Genomic DNA, 9,143 nt, shown 5'->3' on the forward strand with positions numbered 1-9,143 from the left:
CAACCACTACATGAAGACCCATCTGTTCATTACATATGAATGCACCCCTTAAACTTGTTAACATGGCTGCTTTTATAATTTTTGTGATACTGCTACTTGATGATAAAATGTTTTATAATATTGCATATACACACTTCTTTGAGTGTGTTTGTTAATGGAGTAAACTGTAAACATGTTTGCATTTTCACACCTTTTAAGAATACACTAGAGCAAATCGTGATAAAACAATTGACACATGCATACTATACAACACAAGCTCAGAGACCGTGAATCAGCAGCCTCCCCAGGTCAGTCATAACATAGTCAGACTTCTGCTTGGTGGATTTTACAAATCCCAGGAACTCTAGCTCAAACAGCCTGGATTTAAAAAAAAAAACCTGGTTGCCTTTGGCAGGAGGCTGAAACTTGGACGCAAGTGAATCTTCCAGCAAGACAATAACCCTAAGCACACATCCAAGTCCAAAGAAATAGTTAATTGACCACAAAAATCAACGTTTTGCAATGGCCATCTCATTCTCCGCACTTGAACCACATTGACACCCTGTGGTTTGAATTCAAGAGGGCTGTCTTTTCTGAGTAATTATAATAATATTTCAAAATTGCATACAAGATAGCTCACTCAGTATTTGTGCTAATTCATTTTCTAGTCTTTTGTTGCTCAACTTTATCAAGGGTGCCAATAATTTGACCTGACTATATCTAGGCTATGGGAAAGGAAAAAGACAGCAGTATGACATGTGGTATGAAAATCAATATTCAAAATACATCACGATCAAGCATTTTAAAACTTCCACCAGTTAAAGGATACCGTTTGAGTTCATCCACTTTGCCATAGTCCACAGTCAGCATCCTTGCCCTCTGCAGCATAAGCCTGCAAATACATACAAATTCACTCAATGCAATATGGAAAGTGTTCTTGTTCAGGAAAAAATACCAACAAGTGTTTCATTTGATTCTTTATAAAAAAATCTACCTCCTGTCAGTCATACAGGTTGATGAGCCTCCCACACTCCATTTGGAGTTTGTACACAATGCAGATGTCAGGAGCAGCATTTGAAATTGTCCCGTCCTCGGTCCGCAGGTTTTCATTCTGAACCACACAACATTAGCATCAGTATCAGCTGCTGTTGTAGCTTTAACACTTAAAGTTTGGGCTGATACTCAGTTGTCTAAAGAGACTGGCTTACCTCCTTTCCTTTTGCTTCATCTGCACTGAAAGAATTGTGAATAGGTGAAAGTAAGCCCAATGATGGTCCACCAAATTGCTTACACCCATCAAGTCTTTCCAGATTAGGGAGAGGATATGAGGAAAGGAGTTTACTAGACACTTTTGAGACAAAGCCTCTCAGTGGTAAGTTGTTTACCTTCAGGTATAGGTAGTGGTTGCTGAGGGCAGTCTGGATGGCGTGGCGTGGCGTTGAGGTGGGGTCTCAGGATAGCAGAGGAGCTATAGTAGCACACATACTGGGATTCGTGTAGGGGCACTACTGTACATATTAGAAGTGTATTAAAATCGGTCTTTCTTTTCCATTACAAAAATGTTACCTTTTGCAGTTGGAACAGGTCTGTTTTCTTCTGGAGGCCTTTCCTTGGAGAAGAGATGATCTCCCCAGCTGCACCCGCTGCAGCAGCAACATCTGATAGGGTCAAGGCAATCAAAAAGTACATTTCACCACCATAGAAATATAAATAAAAAGTCTGCTATTTTAATGCAAATAAAAATGGTAAAGCAAAACCCTCATCGCTACTTTCTGTCCGACTGGTCAACTTTGGCAAGTAAATCCTCCAGTTGGAGCAGTGTAGCACTCATTTTCTTGCTCTTGCCAGGTTTTAGGATCTCAGCGCACTTTTGCAGTGCTGCTACAAGTTCATCTTTGGCCATCATCCTGGGGTGAAACGTAGAGTGTTATCAAAGGAAAGGAGAGCAAACAAACTGAACTTTCTTATCTTAGCAGGTAACTGAGTACATGGCAACTTGTATAGAACTTTGAAATAAGTTTCGTAAGGCAATGTTTGTGCTTTATATCGACGTTAAACAACGATTTTGTAATCAATCATTACCTCAGCTGCATGGCAGACACATGCTCTTCATTCTCCCACACATTCTTCTCCAGACAGGATATGTGCAGTTCCCTTATCTGAAAATCGAGGCATATGTGGAACAGGTGAGACAGTTGGTGCCATGCTCTACAATTACATTCCTAACATGAGGTATTATTTCAATGGCAACCTTGATAAACAAAATGTTCAAACCTGTTTCCCCAGAGGGTATTTAGGTAGAGAAGACGTTAGAACGTGGAGAGGCATTGAGACAAAGCACTCAACAAGCACTCAATATTTACCTTCACATGGTCATCACTGGTCAACAGCTCCATTTGCTCCTGGGGAGCCTGCTATGTACCTGGGGGAAAGGGTGCGAGGTAAACACCAAGCATCACAAGTTTTAAACAGACGAACCACACAACATTTAAATATTGTTACTCAACCATCATATGGGTAGAAGTGTGTGTGTGTTGGAGACTTGTGGGCCTGCGTGTGCATATGTGTGTGAGACAGTCACCTCATGAAGGATGGCAGCTGTTGGATCCTCTCTACATCCCTGTGGCTGAGCTCAGTGGCGTGGCCCAGGGCCGCCGCCTCCTTACAGCACGCTCAGAGGCTGGCTGTGGAAGTGCTCCAGCAGAGCCAACTGGTAAGGGGGCCCCATGGTCAACACACACGTACACACAAACCTGAGATCAAGCAATGCAAAAGATAAGGTAACTATTCACAGGAGTAATCCAAAATAATACATCCAGCCCACATCTCAAAGTTAGTCTTTGAAAGACAATACAGAGCAGTCAACAGTGTGTTCAGTCAGTCAGTTATTCCACTTCAACACATTTGAACTGTTCTAAAACGTGTTCTCGCACACCCCGAGAGCTTCTGGTCAGCGGGGTGGTGGCACCGGGATCCTCATCTCTCCCAAGTGGTCATTCTCTCTTTCTCCCCTTACCCATCTGTCTATCGCCTCCTTTGAATTCCATGCTGTCACAGTTACCAGCCCTTTCAAGCTTAACATCCTTATCATTTATCGCCCTCCAGGTTCCCTCGGAGAGTTCATCAATGAGCTTGATGCCTTGATAAGCTCCTTTCCTGAGGACGGCTCACCTCTCACAGTTCTGGGCGACTTTAACCTCCCCACGTCTACCTTTGACTCATTCCTCTCTGCCTCCTTCTTTCCACTCCTCTCCTCTTTTGACCTCACCCTCTCACCTTCCCCCCCTACTCACAAGGCAGGCAATACGCTCGACCTCATCTTTACTAGATGCTGTTCTTCCACTAACCTCATTGCAACTCCCCTCCAAGTCTCCGACCACTACCTTGTATCCTTTTCCCTCTCGCTCTCATCCAACACCTCCCACACTGCCCCTACTCGGATGGTATCGCGCCGTCCCAACCTTCGCTCTCTCTCCCCCGCTACTCTCTCCTCTTCCATCCTATCATCTCTTCCCTCTGCTCAAACCTTCTCCAACCTATCTCCTGACTCTGCCTCCTCAACCCTCCTCTCCTCCCTCTCTGCATCCTTTGACTCTATGTCCCCTATCCTCCAGGCCGGCTCGGTCCTCCCCTCCCGCTCCGTGGCTCGACGACTCATTGCGAGCTCACAGAACAGGGCTCCGGGCAGCCGAGCGGAAATGGAGGAAAACTCGCCTCCCTGCGGACCTGGCATCCTTTCACTCACTCCTCTCTACATTTTCCTCCTCTGTCTCTGCTGCTAAAGCCACTTTCTACCACTCTAAATTCCAAGCATCTGCCTCTAACCCTAGGAAGCTCTTTGCCACCTTCTCCTCCCTCCTGAATCCTCCTCCCCCTCCCGCTCCTCCCTCTCTGCAGATGACTTCGTCAACCATTTTGAAAAGGTCGACGACATCCGATCCTTGTTTGCTAAGTCAAACGACACCGCTGGTTCTGCTCACACTGCCCTACCCTGTGCTCTGACCTCTTTCTCCCCTCTCTCTCCAGATGAAATCTCGCGTCTTGTGACGTCCGGCCGCCCAACAACCTGCCCGCTTGACCCTATCCCCTCCTCTCTTCTCCAGACCATTTCCGGAGACCTTCTCCCTTACCTCACCTCGCTCATCAACTCATCCCTGACCGCTGGCTACGTCCCTTCCGTCTTCAAGAGAGCGAGAGTTGCACCCCTTCTGAAAAAAACCTACACTCGATCCCTCCGATGTCAACAATTACAGACCAGTATCCCTTCTTTCTTTTCTCTCCAAAACTCTTGAACGTGCCGTCCTTGGCCAGCTCTCCCGCTATCTCTCTCTGAATGACCTTCTTGATCCAAATCAGTCAGGTTTCAAGACTAGTCATTCAACTGAGACTGCTCTCCTCTGTATCACGGAGGCGCTCCGCACTGCTAAAGCTAACTCTCTCTCCTCTGCTCTCATCCTTCTAGATCTATCGGCTGCCTTCGATACTGTGAACCATCAGATCCTCCTCTCCACCCTCTCCGAGTTGGGCATCTCCGGCACGGCCCACGCTTGGATTGCGTCCTACCTGACAGTTCGCTCCTACCAGGTGGCGTGGCGAGAATCTGTCTCCTCACCACGCGCTCTCACCACTGGTGTCCCCCAGGGCTCTGTTCTAGGCCCTCTCCTATTCTCGCTATACACCAAGTCACTTGGCTCTGTCATAACCTCACATGGTCTCTCCTATCATTGCTATGCAGACGACACAATTAATCTTCTCCTTTCCCCCTTCTGATGACCAGGTGGCGAATCGCATCTCTGCATGTCTGGCAGACATATCAGTGTGGATGACGGATCACCACCTCAAGCTGAACCTCGGCAAGACGGAGCTGCTCTTCCTCCCGGGGAAGGACTGCCCGTTCCATGATCTCGCCATCACGGTTGACAACTCCATTGTGTCCTCCTCCCAGAGCGCTAAGAACCTTGGCGTGATCCTGGACAACACCCTGTCGTTCTCAACCAACATCAAGGCGGTGGCCCGTTCCTGTAGGTTCATGCTCTACAACATCCGCAGAGTACGACCCTGCCTCACACAGGAAGCGGCGCAGGTCCTAATCCAGGCACTTGTCATCTCCTGTCTGGATTACTGCAACTCGCTGTTGGCTGGGCTCCCTGCCTGTGCCATTAAACCCCTTCAACTCATCCAGAACGCCGCAGCCCGTCTGGTGTTCAACCTTCCCAAGTTCTCTCACGTCACCCCGCTCCTCCGTTCTCTCCACTGGCTTCCAGTTGAAGCTCGCATCCGCTACAAGACCATGGTGCTTGCCTACGGAGCTGTGAGGGGAACGGCACCTCAGTACCTCCAGGCTCTGATCAGGCCCTACACCCAAACAAGGGCACTGCGTTCATCCACCTCTGGCCTGCTCGCCTCCCTACCACTGAGGAAGTACAGCTCCCGCTCAGCCCAGTCAAAACTGTTCGCTGCTCTGGCCCCCCCAATGGTGGAACAAACTCCCTCACGACGCCAGGACAGCGGAGTCAATCACCACCTTCCGGAGACACCTGAAACCCCACCTCTTTAAGGAATACCTAGGATAGGATAAGTAATCCCTCTCACCCCCCCCCCCCCCTTTAAGATTTAGATGCACTATTGTAGTGACTGTTCCACTGGATGTCATAAGGTGAATGCACCAATTTGTAAGTCGCTCTGGATAAGAGCGTCTGCTAAATGACTTAAATGTAAATGTAAAACAGTCACACAAACAATCAGAGGTCAGTACTCACCTGCAGGTCTTTGATGAAGTTGCGCACGGAGAAATCGTGGTGGAAAAAGATTCTGACCAGCACCTTGCCACTGGGCTTAACAGGAAACAGTGGGGTCAGGATCACCTTGAGACACAGACGGGAAAGCAATACACACACTCAAGTCTGAATTCTAACTTGAGAAAGAAATGTGTAACAAAACAAAAATTAAAAAATAATGTCATCAATGGGGATCAAGAGTGAAAATGTGCGTTGATCTCTAGTTGGTATTCAACTGCACCTTTAGAACCCTATTGGGTTTAGGAATAGGGCACAGAGGAGCATGATCACTGTGTCCAATACAACTACATCAAAGTGAATGGATGGATCCATGGTAGCTACAGACTACCTTGTCAATTCAATTCAATTTGCTTTATTGGCATGATGTAACAATGTACATATTGCCAAAGCTTATTTTGGATATTTACAATATAAAATAAAAATGAGAATCAAAATTGTCAAAGGGACAACAATAACCAAGTGTCAAAATAACCATACATTCAACAATAACAATAAGCATACAGTAGAGTACATGTGCAGGTTGATTGGTTAGTCTATGACAGTGGTCAGGTGCAGGGTGCAGGACAGGGACTGGAAGAGCTCAATGCACAGCAGAAAGGATATGGACTGGGGTAGCATGTGCTGAATGGTGCTGCAAGACGTGGTGATGCCAAAGACGAACATCAGAGGAAACTGCTCCACGTACCGACTGTCGCAGAGAACGGGGAGATTATATAGCACGTCGCGCATGGGCATTTTTAACATATGCTACAGTACCCTCACACAAGTACGAGTGCATTTTCCCCATTCAATCAATCTAACAGAGACAGAGGTCAGGGACCATGCTTTTCTCCCCCCTGCAGATGAAGTCTTGCAGCACTCTAGGGTTGAAAGCCTCTAGGTCTATGAAGATCACTAAAATGGGAGGATGTTGTTGCATGTCTTTGCCAAAAGAAGTACGCTTTTTGCCTGGGGTCCCAGACAAATTATTAGGACCAAACAAATTATTTAAGACTCATGATCTGTAATGAGCATTTACACAATGATAGTAAGGTCAAAATCTATCAAATGTGACCGTTTTACATAAAAGCCTTACATTAGTCCTTGATTGTGTGCAGTAGCTTCGTACCTTTGTCACAGTCTATCTATCCTAACCTGCCTTTCTAAGGTCTTCGAAAGCCAAGTTAACAAAACAGATCACCGACCATTTCAAATCTCACCGTACCTTCTCCACTACGCAATCTGTCTTCCAAGCAGGTCATGGGTGCACCTCAGCCACGCTCAAGGTCCTAAATAATATCATAACCGCCATCGATAAAAGACAATACTGTGCAGCCGTATTCATCGACCTGGCCAATGCTTTTGACTCTGTCAATCACCACATTCTTATCGGCAGACACAACAGCCTTGGTTTCTCAAATGACTGCCTCGCCTGGTTCACCAGGCTGACTTAGAATATGTGGACAACTACAAATACCTAGGTGTCTGGTTAGACTGTAAACTCTCCTTACAGACTCACATTAAGCATCTCCAATCCGAAATTAAATCTAGAATCAGCTTCCTATTTCGCGACAAAGCATCCTTCACTCATGCTGCCAAACATACCCTCGTAAAACTGACTATCCTACTGATCCTTGACTTCGGCGATGTCATTTACAAAATAGCCTTCAACACTCTACTCAGCAAACTGGATGCAGTCTATCACAGGGCAATCCATTTAGTCACCAAAGCCCCATATACTACCCACCACTGCAACTTGTATGCGCTCGTTGGCTGGCCCTCGCTTCATATTCATTGCCAAACCCACTGGCTCCAGGTCATTTATATGTTTTTTTCTAGGTAAAGCACCGCCTTATCTCAGCTCACTGGTCACCATAGCAGCACCCACCTGTAGCGTGTGCTCCAGAAGGTATATTTCACTCGTCACCCCCAAAAGCCAATTCCTCCTTTGCCCGCCTTCCCTTCCAGTTCTCTGCTGCCAATGACTGGAACGAACTACAAAAATCACTGAAGCTGGAGACTCAAATCTCCCTCAATAACTTTAAGCATCAGCTTACAGATCATTGCACCTGTACATAGCTCATCTGTAAATAGCCCATCCAACTACCTCATCCCCATAGTTATTTATTTTTGCTACTTTGCACACCAGTATCTCTACTTGCACATTCATCTTCTGCACATCTATCACTCCAGGGTTTAATTGATAAATTGTAATTACTTCACCACTACGGCCTATTTATTGCCTTACCTCCCTAATCTTACCTCATTTGCACACACTGTATATAGACTTTTCTATTGTGTTATTGACTGTACGTTTGTTTATTCCATGTGTAACTCTGTGTTGTTGTTTGTGTCGCACTGTTTTGCTTTATCTTGGCCAGTTCGCAGTTGTAAATGAAAACTTGTTTTCAACTGGCCTACCTGGTTAAATTAAAGGTGGGAAAAAACATAATGTACCAGTCACAGAGGGTGCTAAGGGAGCAGTGCACCCTCTTCTGGTTAACATTGGTACTGTGCTGCTGAGGCTCTTCCTCCTCTTCAACATCCACTGACACACAAGCACTCAGTCTCACTAGAACCCTCTGCATCAGGTGCTTCAGGGCTGAGGACAGAACCAAATGAAAATGTGAAGATTTGAGTGAGGTAGTATCCATGTGTCATAATAAAAAAAATGCCACGCAGATACTTATTTACAGCAAAGTATAAATAAATTAAATCTACCCAATTACCAACCTCAAATAGCAATTATACAAATTCCCTTGTTGACTAATAATAGAAATAAGAGTTGTTTCTCAAGTACCACATACATGAGACTGACCTGCACACTCTTTGGCTTGTATGGAGACAACAAAAAGGAGTCACCGACTGCTGCAGCTGGTTAGAGGAGCTCTGGAAGGTAATTTCATGATTTGGCACATTCACTCCTACACAGTAAGAAGAGAAGAGACATACAGTTACTTGGTTAATCTCTATCCCATGGACAACATATCAAAATACACTAATTTAGGCATAGGGCATGGGCCCTGGTCATGCCAAAGACTTTTGCGCGTGCACCCTCTCTTTTGAGTAACATACCACGCACTAGGGCAGCTGTAAGAATCTCATTGGCTCTCAAACCTCTTGCCCAGTCACCCGTGCCCCGCTGGAAAGTGGAGGCACTCTTTCTGATAAACTCCAATAGGCTGTCTTAAGATGATCCTGTTCAGCTCATCCTGCAGAAACTGTAAAGACGAAACAATGTACATTTCCATGCCTGATAAAAGCGTGTAAGTTTTCAGTGAGGTGAAACGTTCACAACGCTACAGATAGAAATGTAATAAATAGAGCCGACACAATTCCCTATTCTGCATGACATGTATAGGCTCTCACCTCGGTGTCTGCCTTCAT

General features: G+C 45.9%; 1 pseudogene; it reads right to left on the minus strand.

Moving 5' to 3' along the window:
• Nucleotides 1-271: 271 nt before the first annotated feature.
• Nucleotides 272-9,143, minus strand: LOC124046914 (annotated as a pseudogene).

This window comes from Oncorhynchus gorbuscha, linkage group LG10 (assembly GCF_021184085.1).
Source record: "Oncorhynchus gorbuscha isolate QuinsamMale2020 ecotype Even-year linkage group LG10, OgorEven_v1.0, whole genome shotgun sequence".
NCBI classification, from domain to species: domain Eukaryota; kingdom Metazoa; phylum Chordata; class Actinopteri; order Salmoniformes; family Salmonidae; genus Oncorhynchus; species Oncorhynchus gorbuscha.